Source organism: Camelina sativa, chromosome 16 (assembly GCF_000633955.1).
Source record: "Camelina sativa cultivar DH55 chromosome 16, Cs, whole genome shotgun sequence".
Classification (NCBI taxonomy): Eukaryota; Viridiplantae; Streptophyta; class Magnoliopsida; order Brassicales; family Brassicaceae; genus Camelina; species Camelina sativa.
Genome location: NC_025700.1, coordinates 13,073,907 through 13,089,330, shown reverse-complemented (window position 1 = coordinate 13,089,330; position 15,424 = coordinate 13,073,907). Strand labels below are relative to the sequence as shown.

General features: G+C 37.5%; 1 pseudogene; it reads right to left on the bottom strand.

Annotated features, from left to right (window-relative positions):
- LOC104753618 lies at positions 8,447-14,861 on the bottom strand (annotated as a pseudogene).

Sequence of the window (15,424 nt, the reverse complement as noted above, 5' to 3'; positions counted from 1 at the left end):
AAACTTTGCCATCAACGACAACTCTTTGATCTCATTCTTTTGCTCAGCCACAAGGAGAGCAGTCTCTTTTTCGCGAGCAGCAGCTTCAGCATTGAGAGTCGCCTGAATTTCAATTTGCTGTTGGGCTTCCTTGAGTTGCTCTTGCAATGTAAGAAAGGCTTCGGTTTGTGATCGTTGCTTGACCTTGCCAAGATTAGCTTTAATGCTTCCAAGACCATAAGGAGTTCCTCGTGAATCCTTCTCAGTGCATTGTTTTTACCAAAAAGAAAAACTGTAAATAAAGAGCAAAACAAATTCATGATCGAATAGAAATGGTGCTTTACCTCAAGGAAGATGGCAGTACATTCATCGCTGGTGAGCTCTCGACGGTGTGAAGTACCATCTGAATGGCTTGAATCTGCCTCGAGCTCAGCCATCTTCTCCTGCAACTTCTACTGATAAGCTTGATGAATTTTCTCTGCCTTGCCATTCACATAAGAACCATCCGGCTTTGTTGTGTTTTGAAAAAAACTTCACCCATACTGACCTCTCTTCCCAACTCTTCTTCCTACAATGTTACAAAATAAAGAATGGTTATGAAAGTGTTTAAAGATAGAAAGGATATAAATGTAACTAACAAATTAGAAATGACTTAACCAGATCATCGTGGATTTCTCTATATGACTTGGGTCCTGATAAGTGGATGTGAGGACCTAGACCATTACGGTCAGACAAACGACATTTGGAATAGGTTGAACTCCTTTGTTGTTGTTCTTCAGTATCCCAATTATCAACCATCTCTTGCCAGAGAGTACCTTCAATCCATGAAGGTTTAATTCGAGACGTCCTTGCATCGCTAACCATGCCCTTCATCCGATGGTTACAGATGGTGTTGAAATGTTCTTGAACGGTTCCTGTTATCAATGGATCCCAGGTGTGAGTTTTCTACATAACAAAAGAGAGAAGGAATTATGTTAGTGAAGTTAGTGAAAACAAGCAATAAACTAGAAAACATGTTACATTGTACTATTCTTACCGCAAATTCCATGAAGTATCTGTCTTTTCGATCGGGAGGCACACAAGTCCAAGTATAATATGGACCATCGAATTTGTTTGTAAGAATCTTGCTAATCTTCCGAACAAGTTGACCTTTTTTGTCCCGATCAAACCTCCACACATGTAAACAATGCTAGTTAGTCAGATCAGTTATAAAGCAAACAAAAAAAAATAATCAATCAATATATGCTAAAGAGATTCTATTGCATCAATTGTTTCACATACACTACTATAACGAATTGAAAGCAACGAGAATGACAAACTAATTAAAGGCGACGAGATTGACAAACCGATTGAAAGCAACGAGATTGAAACTTTCAATCAAACAAACCAATTTAAAGCAACAAGAATTCAATCCGCAAACTATGAGAACCAAAGACATCCTAAGTATGACAAACTAATTGCTTTTACCAAACCAAAGCAATTAAATCGAATTCTACATCAAACCAAAGCTAGAAACAATACCAAGTCGTCTTCTTCAACGGTATGGGAGAGAGAACAGTCGTAAACTTCTCACGGCCAGGCATCGGAAGCAGGGCAGTTAGAGATTGCATCGTCTCATCCTGGAGTTGAGGCTCGTAGTTGTTACCTTGAGAAGACGGTTGTTGACTATGACCATGAGAGTGCTGCGTTGGAGATAGCCGATGATCCTTCGGCATGTGAGCAATATTGTTCTGAACCTCAGGTGTCGAAATGAGCGGATCAGGAACTTGATTGGCTGAGTTCTGGAAAACGTTTGTGGCGGTGGGAAGTTCCGGGAATGTTGTTGCTCTTGGGCCGTGAACGGGGAAGGAATTCGAGCTATTGGCGTGAAATTGTACTGAGGTGGAAGAGGGTTGGGTCTTCTAATGACGGGTGGGGGTTGGTTAAAGGGTCCGGCTCTCTGAGAAACGTTGGGTGCAACCTTTCTCTTTTTTGTTTTCTTAACAGCAGGATTCGATGACATAGAAGATAAATTGATTGAGGAAGAAGGAGATGGATCGAAGAAGGTTCAAGGTTAGGGTTAGATTGAGGAAGAAGGATGATGTATCGAAGAAGGTAGATTGAAGAAGAAGGAGATGGATCGAATTGATGGATTGATTTAGGGTTAATGGAAGAAGGAGATGAGGAAGTGAGGAAGAAGGAGAGATCGAATGTTTTAGGTTTAGGTTTAGGAATAGGTTTGTCTCAGATCGATTTTGATGGATCAGATCGAAATGTTGTTGGGCCCAAATTTCTTTTGCCCAAAATATAAGAGGAGTATTACACAATATAAGCAATACGTTTTGTTTATATTCACAAAAAAGGAATTGGTTCAGATGGTTAATGTACCCTGATTAATATCATCAGACCTGGTTTCGAGTAACCCCAAAGTTAAATTGTTAATTTTTTTTTATGACACAAAAAAAAAGTTATACTTATTGTATAAAACAATAATCTTAAAGAAATTAACAAGGTCTTCCAAATGTTTATTAAACAGTAAATTATTTTACATATCTTATACATAATTTATTTTACATATCAGGGTTCTTCGTCGTCTTCTTCTTCATCATCCGAAGACGATAAATTACACATAAATTCATCTTCAGGTTCCGCGTCTGCAACATCATAATCGAGATTTATTTGGTCTCCCCTTTCCAAATTGTCTACTATGACATCTTCAATTGTAGTGATCAATACAACATCATCAGTTTCTGTTTGCAAAAGAGTTGGTTCTCCAGAAATATTTCCCCTCGGATTTACTTTTAGAACATTAAGCCACAAATGATTCGGTTTCTTTATGTATGGGTACAGAATATAATAAACTTGGTGGGCTTGAGATGCTGTTTTGCTATCAACGTGTAAAGGTTACACATATTATATATAAAGGTGATAGTGACAATATAGAATTAATGTGGAAATTAATATACATACCTAGAATAAATGGTTCATATTTATTGTACTTTCTGGATAAAAGAACGTCTACAACGCCACCATTACTTCTGCGAGTGCCTCTACCAATAACAGGATCATACCACTTGCACTTAAATAGTGTGATCTTCAATCCAAGCATCCCCTCATGCTCAAGTTCTATGATATCAGCTAATGTCCCGTAGAAATCTGCAGCATCAGATGCATTCACATAATTTTCACCTTAAACAGAGACCCCATAGTTACATGTCTTTCGTCCAGCACCGTGATTCTTTGTATGAAACATATAACCGCTTGTAAAATACATTGGCCATGTTTTAGCCTTGTTCAAAGGTCGATGGACAATTTCTTGAACCCAAGTAGGAAATGGATTGGAGGCGATCCAATAAGTAACCTGCATATAAGTCCCGTTATTTTAAATAATAACAATAAGTAAAAAAGGTATATCACGAAAAATTATTTAACATACATATTGTTTAACCCATGAATGATATTCATCAGCTCTTTTCAAGGAAAGTTCTTTCTCGCTAAGTCCTGGATATTTTGCCGAAATATAATCCTCGAACATACTAAATATAGAAAGACCAGATCACCACAAATGTATATGAGAAAATATAGTGGAATTAGATATCTTAAAATGTAACTAATTTGTGACATGTAACTAATTATATACCTCTCAATTGGTTGAAAATAGTCACAATTCCGTAAAACATATGCGTGTGCGCAACGATAGTCATCACCTGAAAGCCATATTTCATTCATTTCTCCACTGGGACGGCCAACTTGAGTAAATATAGAGGGTACTCCAGGGACATGATATTCAAACGCTTCACCTTCATCAAATCTTGTTAATCTGACCATAAAATTAAAAAAATAATTATTATGACTATTAAATTAAATATCACTTTAAAAATAGTTACTCTTAATTGCTCACCTTGATTTTGTTTTTATGTTCGCAGCAAAGTAGTGCTCAGAGAAATAAGCAATCTCGTCATTGATATATGATTCAACAATTGATCCTGCCGCATATCTTTTGTTCTTTGCTTTTCCTTTCAATTTTTTGAAAAACCTTTCAAAAGGATACTTGATTGGCTGAGTTCTGGAAAAGCGTCTGTGGCGGTGGGAAGTTCCGGAAATGTTGTTGCTCTTGGGGCGTGAACGGCAGAGGAATTCGAGACGTTGGCGTGAACGGCGGAGGAATTCGAGCCATCAGCGTGAAATTGTACTGAGGTGGAAGAGGGTTGGGTCTTCTAACGACGGGTGGGGGTTGGTTAGAGGGTCCGGCTCTCTGAGAAAGGTTGGGTGCAACCTTTCTCTTTTTGGTTTTCTTAACAGCAGGATTCAACGACATAGAAGATGGATCGATTTCTGGTTAGGGTTAGATTGAGGAAGAAGGATATGGATCGAAATTGAAGAATCGAAGAAGGTTTAGGGCTAGGGTTAGATTGAGGAAGAAGGAGATGGATCGAANCGTGAACGGGGAAGGAATTCGAGCCGTTGGCGTGAAATTGTACTGAGGTGGAAGAGGGTTGGGTCTTCTAACGACGGGTGGGGGTTGGTTAGAGGGTCCGGCTCTCTGAGAAAGGTTGGGTGCAACCTTTCTCTTTTTGGTTTTCTTAACAGCAGGATTCAACGACATAGAAGATGGATCGATTTCTGGTTAGGGTTAGATTGAGGAAGAAGGATATGGATCGAAATTGAAGAATCGAAGAAGGTTTAGGGCTAGGGTTAGATTGAGGAAGAAGGAGATGGATCGAAGAATGCATCATTCACCATATCCACATATCTATCTTCTACTACATTACCCACTTCCTCACTCCCACTAATAAATGTCGGATTAACAGTACTCGTTCCTATATCCATATTTATTTCTTCCCCATGCTTATATCAAACATAATAATCTGGCATAAACCCATAACTAAAAAGATGATTCCAAATTCTAGTCCCTAGAAAATGCTTCCCGTTTTTGCACCTACTACAAGGGCAAAAAAACTTACCCCCGTTTTCTTGTGCAAAAGGCTGGCTATTTGCAAATTGCATGAACTGCTCCATCTCGGCTCTGAATTCTTCTGTAAAATTTTCCATCACCTCATCGATCCTCTTGTACATCCACTCTCGGAAATTACTATAATCGTAACTTCCTGACATTATTATAAATCTCTATGATCACGTTTTTTTCCTTGTGTTGTATTGTGTTTATGCGAGTGATATAAACGATTGGTGAGCTCAGCTTATATAGGCATTTTTAGCGACTATAAAGTGACTATATCACGTAGTCACCAAATGCTGGTACACCTACTCCGGAATGCTAAAAACGTGTTTTATACCAACTTTTAGCGACTATTTTGCGACAAAATTCCGACCCACCGAAAATGCATTATAGTCACCAAATTTACAACTATATTAGCAACTACAGCATTAGTCGCTTATTTGGCGACTGTTTGACGACAATATTCACAACTTCCTTAATTTGTCGCTATTTAGTCGCCATTTAGCGACTATTTTAGCGACTAAATTGTTTTGTCGCAAATAAGCGACTGATATACGACTATATCATAATAGTCACAAAACAGTCGCCAATTAGTGGCTAAATTGTCGTCAAATTTAACGATTACGACTTTAGTCGCCGATTGTAGTCGGAAAAACCGTGTTTTCTTGTAGTGTCTTCAGGGCGGACGTTGTTTGTCATTGCCACCACAGATGGATTATCAGTCCACCTAACTTGATTCAGCGTTCTACAGTTTGAAAAGGTTATATCTCCAAGACGTTTCAATTTAGAAATGTTTAGTGATACATACGATCTAAATTCTTGCATTCATTCATCTCTAGGCTCTCAAGGCGAGACAATTTCTCGATCCACCAAGGAACCTCTCCAATCCTGTTGCTAGATATAGTGATGAGATGTGGGTTGACATGTCAGGAAAATTCTTCAAACGTGAGCATCCAGTGAGATAAAGCTCTCTAAGATATTCAAGGTTGATATCAGTGGGAAGAGTCTCCAAATTTACGCATTTTGTAATCCACAAATGCTTAAGTTTACTGAAATTTTGGATAGAGGAAGGAAGCTCCACCAAACTTGAGATATCCGAGATAAATAGTCTTGTCAAAGAGTGAGACAACATGGTCATGAGAGGTGTAAGCGGCAGAAAAAAATGTAAAATTATTGTATATAAAAATGTTAGATAAAAAAAAGGTGAACTAAAAAGGAAAAGGTTTAGTACGCACTTGCACTGTGTCCCCCGATATCACACTCTTTATATTACATATGCTAAAAGCTGTGAGTTTCTCAAGAGGCATATTGAATGGGAATTCTTTAATCCATGTTTCGTCTACATCAAGGTCTGAGATGTTGGTTGAGATATCAGGAAACATCTGCAACTTTGAGCATCTATGGAGATCAAATCTTTTAAGAGAAAGAAGGTTGATTCCACTAGGAAGAGTTTCTAGATCTTTGCATCCTCTCATAAGCAAGACCTTCAGTTTATTGAGATATTGAATAGAGGAAGGAAGCTCCAGCAAACTCGAACAATTATAGAGATTTAGTTTCTTGAGATTGGTGGCCATAGAGAGATCTGGAATTTCTTTTAAAATTCCGAGATCTTTGCAAATCTATGTCCTTGAGCCGTTTAATTGTCTGAAGTATAAGTAAGTTAGATATCATAAGTGAAATAACAAATTTAAAAAACTTACATGAGTTCCATCCCATAGTTTTTCGAGTTTGCATTTGGAGCTTAACAAGGTATACATGACAAAAGTTATAAGGCATAAATCTCATTGGGATATCCATCCAACCTCAATAATCTAAGTTGAGGAGGCAAATAGTTGAAACTATTGTGTAAATACCATTTAAGTTCTTTCTTTTTGTACCTATCTTTACTGTAAATATCTAGGTAACGAAGATTACGCATTTCGTTGAAGGAGTCCTTATATATATGAAACTCGTCAATCTCATCTGTATTGAGTGATATACCTAGAATGTTTGTAGTCCCCTGAAATTATAATAATATCAATAGTCAAGATATAATATTAATACTTTTTAAAAAAACTATATCACAAGATCACTAAAATACTTACTGTTTTATTTTCAAGTACATCGCAAATATCCTTTGAATCCACAAGAAATTCTCGTTCTCCAGGCTTCTTGGATTGCATCCGGACAATCTCCTTACCCATTTCTTGTATCAAGCAGTGCATGTAGACACTATTGTTTCTTACATGGATAAGAGACTTATCAACAAGGTTTTTAAGACCAATATTAACATCTGAATCACCGTATGATATCAACTTCAAAACTGAAGCTATCTTTGATAAGCCCACATATATAAATATAGCCTTCATTAATTTCTTAGACATAGGTCACATACCCATATTTATCTATAAAAAGATTGGATTTTGACAATATTGTTATATATATATATATATATATATATATTTTTTGGCATACAGTTTTGGTGTATCGTTTTAATATACTTATATTGTTACTTTTACAATTTCCTTCATAAAGTTATTAAAAATTAGTTTCACGTCTTAACTTTTAAAGATCTTGTTTTTATCATTGCAAGTTTGCACAAAACTACTCAATGAACAGTTGAAGAAAACTGAATCACTTTTAAGAAAAAAAACCAGAATTATACTTTTGTTCTTCTCAATGGTACAAAAACAATAAGCTGCCACCAATTACAGCCAAATTATGTTTTAACAAAAAAAAATATATAGTTTTGTTCTTCAGTTGGTTCATAGTTTTGAAATTATTATCTTCTACGGATAGGTTACCCCTGATATAAAGGAACACTCTTACTATGCCCTGATTGGTAACACACTTTTAAAACTTTAAAAATGTTTAAAGTCTTGACAGCCAATTTTTTTGTCAATCACACATTTTTTTCTTTTATTTTTTTTTAAGTTTTAAAAGTCTCTTTTTTTTTTCTCTTCCTTGTTTTCCTTTTTTTTAAGCCTCAAATTCATTCTTTAAAACTAAACAATTTTTAAAGCATTCGTTTTTTTCTTCCTTTTATATTTAAAAGCTCTACAAAAGTATATATAAATATTTTACATATTTTATTATTATAAATTAATTATTTTTATTTTTTTCTCTTTGTTTTAAGATCTATTTTAATAATAAATTTTATTTTTTCATCATCATCACTAATAATACTATAAAAGAGTTTATGAAATTCATGATTAATAAGAGAATAACATTCAAACAATGCATTCATTAGTGACTAAAAATTTTAAGTCAAAGTCTTTACAGTCAAAAGTAACAGCGGTTACCAATCAGGGCCTATATATTTATATATCTTTTTCTATTACGGTTTCCGTAGAAATTTTAAATATTGTATATACTACACCAGTGAAACAACAAATCTTTTACGCACAAATATATTGTAAGCAACTGTGACGCATATGATGATATGAATCTAAATTACAAAAACAAAATAACCTGAAAAGAAGTGAAGAAGCTATCAATGAGAACATAAAAAGCAAGCTTGATAGTTTTGGTTGTTCAAACCTCGAAAAGGTTCTAATGAAAAGCAGCAATGTTTTCAAGAAAACATCAGGTCTCCGAATGGAAATGGGGGAAATTGATTAGCCCAGGATCGGTCATCATCCAACAAATAATCGTTAATATCACATTCTTGGTTCACGATATGGTTTGTGTCATCTTCCTCCAATGTAATTGCTTGGTGGTCAATTGTTGCGAGTTGAGGCATAACCGATTCAGACACAACTTTGTCAAATTGGATCATCTCTGCACCATATGTATCATCATGAACTACAAAATCCTTACACGCATGTTTTCCACATAGGTGGTTCTGTAGACTGGAGGACTATCTTTGATCTGTTGCACCTGCTTTGTAGCTTTGCAGTTTTGTTCTTTTGCATAGGTACATCGATAGTAACACCTGTAAATATCGTGCTTTAATCTATCACGACTTTAAAGTAGATATGTGTGGTATATGACTCTGATTCTACTTCAGAAGTTACTAACTATGGTGAAGACTCTCGGTGTATGAGAGGGTTACCATGAAGCTCTAAGAAGGCACGTGAGAAAGCGTGTGGACGATCGTAGTTTGTTATAACAAGGGTGGAGGGTAGTTTCGTCCTTATATAACTTCTTCGATTGTAATCTCTATCTTATCTCTAACCTTAGGTTGTTAAGGTGGTTAGATCTTAATCGGAGAGATTAGAGATAGAATCAAGGTGAGAGAGAGAAAGATCGAGAGCTTTGTAAAACGGTTTTGGTGATTCATAGTACTAGTGGATTCCGGAGTGGTTTAACTCCGGCGAGACGTAGGGATCCGGCTAGGATCCTGAACTCGTAAATCGTGGTGTCTCTTGTTTTCTCTTTTGTTCTTTCGTTTCTTCATCATTCGTTTCTCGATTCAGTTTCTTGTAATCAATCGGTTCAGATCATAAAGTCTACAATTGGTATCAGAGCTGTACGGTTAGGTGCACAGAGGTGAATTGGAGATGTCAGGTGTTCCAATTGCGGTGTTTGACGGATCGGAAGATTTTTCTCTGTGGAAGACGAGGATACGTGCGCATCTGAGTGTTATCGGTTTGAAGGATGTGCTCGTGGAAAAACCTCCGTTGGTTCCGCTTACAAAGGAAGAGGGACAAGATCCAGAAAATAAAAAGAAGCGAGATGCGGATGAAGCCGCGAGGATGGAGAGATGTGATAAGGCGAAGAATGTTATATTCTTGAATGTCGCGGATAAGGTTTTGAGGAACATCGGGCTATGCAAAACTGCGGCAGAGGTGTGGTCCACACTTGAGAAGATGTTTATGCCAACCTCTCTTCCGCATCGGGTGTATTCATAGTTGAATTTCTATACATTTAAGATGCAAGATAATAAGAGGATTGATGACAATATAGACGATTTCTTGAAGATTGTTGTGGATCTAAATCATCTGCAGATCGAGGTTTTGGATGAGGTACATATGATTATATTGTTAAGTTCTCTTCCAGCAATATTTGATAGTTTGGTTGAAACTTTGAAATATAGTACTAGTAGAGAGAAGTTTCGGTTAGATGATGTTATGGTAGCAGCTCGTGACAAGGAGAGAGAGGTTTCTCAGAACATTAAATCAGTAGCTGAGGGTCATTTTGCTAGAGGGAGATCAGAGGAGAAGTATACCGGTCAGACTAACAAAGGAAAAGGTAGATCTCGGTCTAAGTCCAATGATGGCAAGAGAGTATGTTGGGTTTGCGGTAAAGAAGGATATTTCAAGAAACAATGTTACAAGTGGCTTGAGAAGAATAAAGGCAAGACTCAAGGATCATACAAAGGAGAAGCCGAAATGGCTAAATCAGGTGGAGACATCAATCATGCTATGGTTCTTATGGCTTGATGAAAGTCTGGTCGCATCTGAGAGTAAAACAGATGAGTGGATTCTTGATAGCGGATGTTCTTTTCATATGACACCAAGGAGAGATTGGTTCTCTGAGTTTAAGGAGATAGATTCCGGTGTTGTTATGATGGGGAATGATACAATGTCACAGGTAAAAGGAATCAGTAATGTCAAAATAAGGAACTCATATGGCACTTGTGTGGTCTTGACAGATGTTAGGTACATCCCTTCTATGTCGAGGAACTTGATATCATTGGGCACTCTCGAGGACAAGGAGTGTTGGTTCAAGTCACAAAATGGTGTACTTAAGGTGATCATGGGTTGCTCTACACTCGTAAGAGGTCACAAGAGAGGAACTCTCTACATTCTGCAGGGAGAGACAGAGCGAGCTGAAGTGTCTAAGGATGAGACGACTCTCTGGCACAGTCGTTTGGGTCACATGAGTCAGAAGGGACTTGAAGTGTTGGTTAAGAAAGGTTGTTTAAAAAGAGATGTGATCAAGGAATTAAAATTCTGTGAAGATTGTGTTTATGGAAAGAATCACAGAGTGAGCTTCTCGACTGGTCAGCATATAACCAAGGAGAAGTTGGGTTATGTTCATTCGGACTTATGGGGGTCGCCACACAATACGATGTGATTGGGAAATTGTCAGTATTTCATATCTTTTATAGATGATTTTTCGAGGAAGACGTGGATCTATTTTCTGAAAAAAAGGATGAGGCCTTTGATAAGTTTGTAGAATGGAAGAAGATGGTAGAGACTCAGTCACAGAGGAAAGTGAAGAAGCTTAGGACTGATAATGGATTGGAATACTGTAATCAATATTTTGATAAGTTTTGTAAGGATGAGGGTCTTGTAAGACACAGAACTTGTGCTTATACTCCTCAACAGAATGGTGTTGCTGAGAGGATGAATAGAACTATAATGGAAAAAGTGAGGAGTATGCTCAGTGAAAGTGGGATGGAGAAGAAGTTCTGGGCAGAGGCTGCTTCTATTGCGGTCTATCTGATTAATAGATCTCCTTCTACGGCTATTGAGTGTGATCTCCCTGAAGAGAGGTGGACATCTAGACTACCAAATTTAGGTTCATTAAGGAAATTTGGTTGCTTGGTCTACGTTCATACAGATCAGGGTAAGTTGAATCCTAGAGCAAAGAAAGGGTATTTTACAAGGTATCCTGAAGGAGTAAAAGGTTACAAGGTCTGGATTCCAGAAGAAGGCAAGTGTGTTATTAGTCGGAATGTGATTTTCAGAGAAGAGGTGATGTACAAGGATGCTAAGAATGGTTCTCAGCTGGAGATACATGAAGTTGACTTAGAAAATCTGGGTTTAGATTCTGGTATTAAGGATCAAGGTGGAGCAAGTCATGAAGCAAATAATACTAAGGAGGTCTCAACCGTTCGTCAAGATAATACTCAGGAACAGTCTCCAGGTACAGTTCAGGTAACAAGTCAAGAAAGTGAAGTTGAGTCAGATGGAGAGGATTTGAGTGATTATCAGCTGGTTAGAGACAGGGGTAGAAGGGCAATCAAGCTTAATAGAAAGTACAGTGGGTCAAACTTGATTGGTTATGAATAGTTTATTGAGGATGGAGGAAGATCGGAACCAGGTTCTTATAGAGAGGCATTGTTGGATCCGGATCGGGAGAAGTGGAACAAAGCTATGGGAGAAGAGATGGTTTCAATGAAGAAGAACCATACATGGGATCTCAGAGATAAACCGAAAGGAGCTAAAGTCATTGGGTGTAGATGGGTCTTTACACGAAAACCAGGAATACTTGGGGTTGAGGCTCCGAGGTTTAAAGCAAGATTGGTTGCAAAGGGTTACACACAGAAAGAGGGTGTTGATTACTCGGAGATATTTGCACCGGTGGTAAAGCATGTATCGATCAGGTATCTTCTCTCAATGGTAGTTCAGTTTGACATGTTAAGACTGCATTCTTGCATGGCTTTCTTGATGAAGAGATTTTAATGGCACAACCAAAGGGGTTTGTTGATGAGGATCATCCTGACAAGGTATGTCTTCTGAAAAGGTCTTTGTATGGTCTCAAGCAATCTCCTAGGCAGTGGAACTTGAGATTTGATGAGTTCATGAAGGGAATAGGCTATAGTAGGAGTGCTTATGACAGTTGCGTTTACTGGAGAAAACTGGATAATGGTGACTATGTTTATGTGCTGTTATACGTAGATGACATGTTAATAGCTTCAGTGAGTAAGTCGCATGTGGTTAAGTTAAAGAAACTTCTCAGTTTAGAATTTGACATGAAGGATCTAGGTGATGCTAAGAAGATATTGGGCATGGAGATTGTGAGAGATCGTGTTGCAGGTACTCTAGTTTTGTCTCAAGAAGGGTATGTGAAAAAAGTTTTGAAGACTTTTCACATGGATCAAGCTAAATCAGTGGAAACTCCCATGGGAGCTCATTTTAAGTTGAAGGCTGCCACTGATGTAGAATATGAGGAGCATTTTAATCGGATGAAAGCTGTTCCATATGCTAACACCGTAGGCAGTATCATGTACGCGATGATAGGCACTCGACCAGATCTCGCTTATCCGGTTGGTGTTATAAGCAGATTTATGGGTAAGCAACTTAAGAGCCATTGAAAGGCAGCTAAATGGGTCTTGAGGTACATAAGGGGGTCTGAGAAGAAGAGTTTGTGTTACAGGAAGAAAGAAGATTTTCTTTTGCGAGGATATTGTGACTCAGACCACGCTGGTGATAGCGGTTCAAGAAGGTCCACTATGGGTTATGTGTTTACGGTTGGAGGAAATACAATTAGCTGGAAGTCGAGACTCCAAAGAGTGGTGTCTCTTTCGTCAACGGAGGCTGAGTATATGGCTCTGACGGAGGCTGTAAAGGAAGCTATATGGCTTAAAGGTTTAGCTGCAGAGCTTGGTTTCTCTCAAGAGACTGTTGAGGTACATTCAGATTCTCAAAGTGCAATTGCATTGGCAAAGAACTCAGTACATCATGAGAGAACCAAGCATATCGACATCAAGTTGCATTTTATCAGAGATATTATTTCTGAAGGGCTGGTGAAGGTTGTTAAGATTGCTATAGAGTGCAATCCTGCTGATATTTGGGTTACAGATCATTGAGTGATGAAGCTCGAGAGAAGAGCGGTAAAGCTCAAAAGTGGAGCAGTAAAGCTCAAGAGTGAAGCGGTAAAGCTTAGAAGAAGAACGGTGAAGTTCTTAAGGTGTGTGGTTAAACTTAGAAGTCGAGTGGTTAAGCTCATTACTGGATAAAGAGGATGTTTAGGAAGAGAATCTGAGTCAAGGTGGAGAATTGTGTGGTATATGACTCTGATTCTACTTTAGAAGTTACTAACTATGGTGAAGACTCTCGGTGTATGAGAGGGTTACCATGAAGCTCTAAGAAGGCACGTGAGAAAGCGTGTGGACGATCGTAGTTTGTTATAACAAGGGTGGAGGGTAGTTTCGTCCTTATATACCTTCTTCGATTGTAATCTCTATCTTATCTCTAACCTTAGGTTGTTAAGGTGGTTAGATCTTAATCGGAGAGATTAGAGATTGAATCAAGGTGAGAGAGAGAAAGATCGAGAGCTTTGTAAAACGGTTTTGGTGATTCATAGTACTAGTGGATTCCGGAGTGGTTTAACTCCGGCGAGACGTAGGGATCCGGCTAGGATCCTGAACTCGTAAATCGTGGTGTCTCTTGTTTTCTCTTTTGTTTTTTCGTTTTCTTCATCATTCGTTTCTCGATTCAGTTTCTTGTAATCAATCGGTTCAGATCATAAAGTTTACAAGATAGAAACAGCTACTCATTTGCATGTCTTTCATAGAACAGAGAAGAGCATTAACTCTGTTTTTTAAAACAGAGCCAATGCAATGTTTTTTCGTGTTTTTCTAATAAACTAACCTCTTGTGCAGAGAATCTTTAATGGGTTTTTGTCCATATTTCCTCCAGGTGAAGCCGTCATTTGGGCGTGGATTCGGGGAGTCGTCTCTGTAATTCTCTATACCCTTCATTCCACAAAACTTTCTGCAATGTTGTATGTGAGGATTCATCAAAAATATAGAAGATGCTTGCATGGTAAGAGTTATAACATATAAAAATATTTGTTACTTCACTTTTGATTAGAATCTCATTTAGATTTTTGTTAAAAAACTTACTTCTTTGATGATCTTCGGGGCACAAGACCTGCCATGTTTTGAGAAGAAGACTCATGGTGTGGTGGAGGAATGGGAGAATCAACGAAAGATAGAGCAAGTGAGAACGAATCAAGAATGGTGTTGATCAGTTGTTCTGTCGAAACTGAGCTGATTTCGCGGTAGAGTCTTGAGGTTGTTAGCGCATCCTTGGCCATGGAGTAGTGCTGCCACAGCCTTGTGATCAATGCTAGAAAACATTTTTGTTTGTTTGTTGTGTTTATGGAATATTCTTAGGTTAAGTTTTTCTTTCTTGTTTTGGCTTGTGCTGGTATAGAAAATAAAACTTCTTGGATAACATGAGATTTATATAGCCAGACCTACGTTACAATAGGTACGTCATAGTGTACGTCTTCCTGAACGGTCATAATATCTTACTATACTTTTTTCCAACGGTAATTAAAATATTGTAGTCTATACTGATATCTTTTACGACTAGGAGCCGGACGTTTTTAAACGTGTCTTCATACGTTAAAGACGTATTTAAACGTGTTATCATCTAGCATATGAGAAATTTATAATCAAAATGAAGTCAAAATTGTAGGCCCTGTGGAAAAGACCGGTTATTATTTTTTGTGATGCTGATGAACACTTAATATAGTAGTTTATCATTAATCTTACTAGTGGATTCATTGTTTCTTATCTCTTAATTGAGAGTGAAGCGATAAGAAATCTTATCACTGAATGTGTTTGGGAGAAATCTTATTAAATATACTGCTCTTTTTCCCGCCAATTTCTTTCTTCATTTGACTGCTGAAAACATGTTTATTTAAAGAAAATGGCCAAAACAATACTGAAACTTGTTCAAGAAATTTAAATGCTTTTTTAAAAGCCAAGTAATGTCTCCAATTTCTCAATGTTTTATTGTTAAAACAAAATATCACATTGTTAAACCTAGCTTGTTTGGAACGGAAGGTAATATTTTTTTTTTTTGAATGAATCTAAAATTATATTCAACACAAAAAAATGTTCTG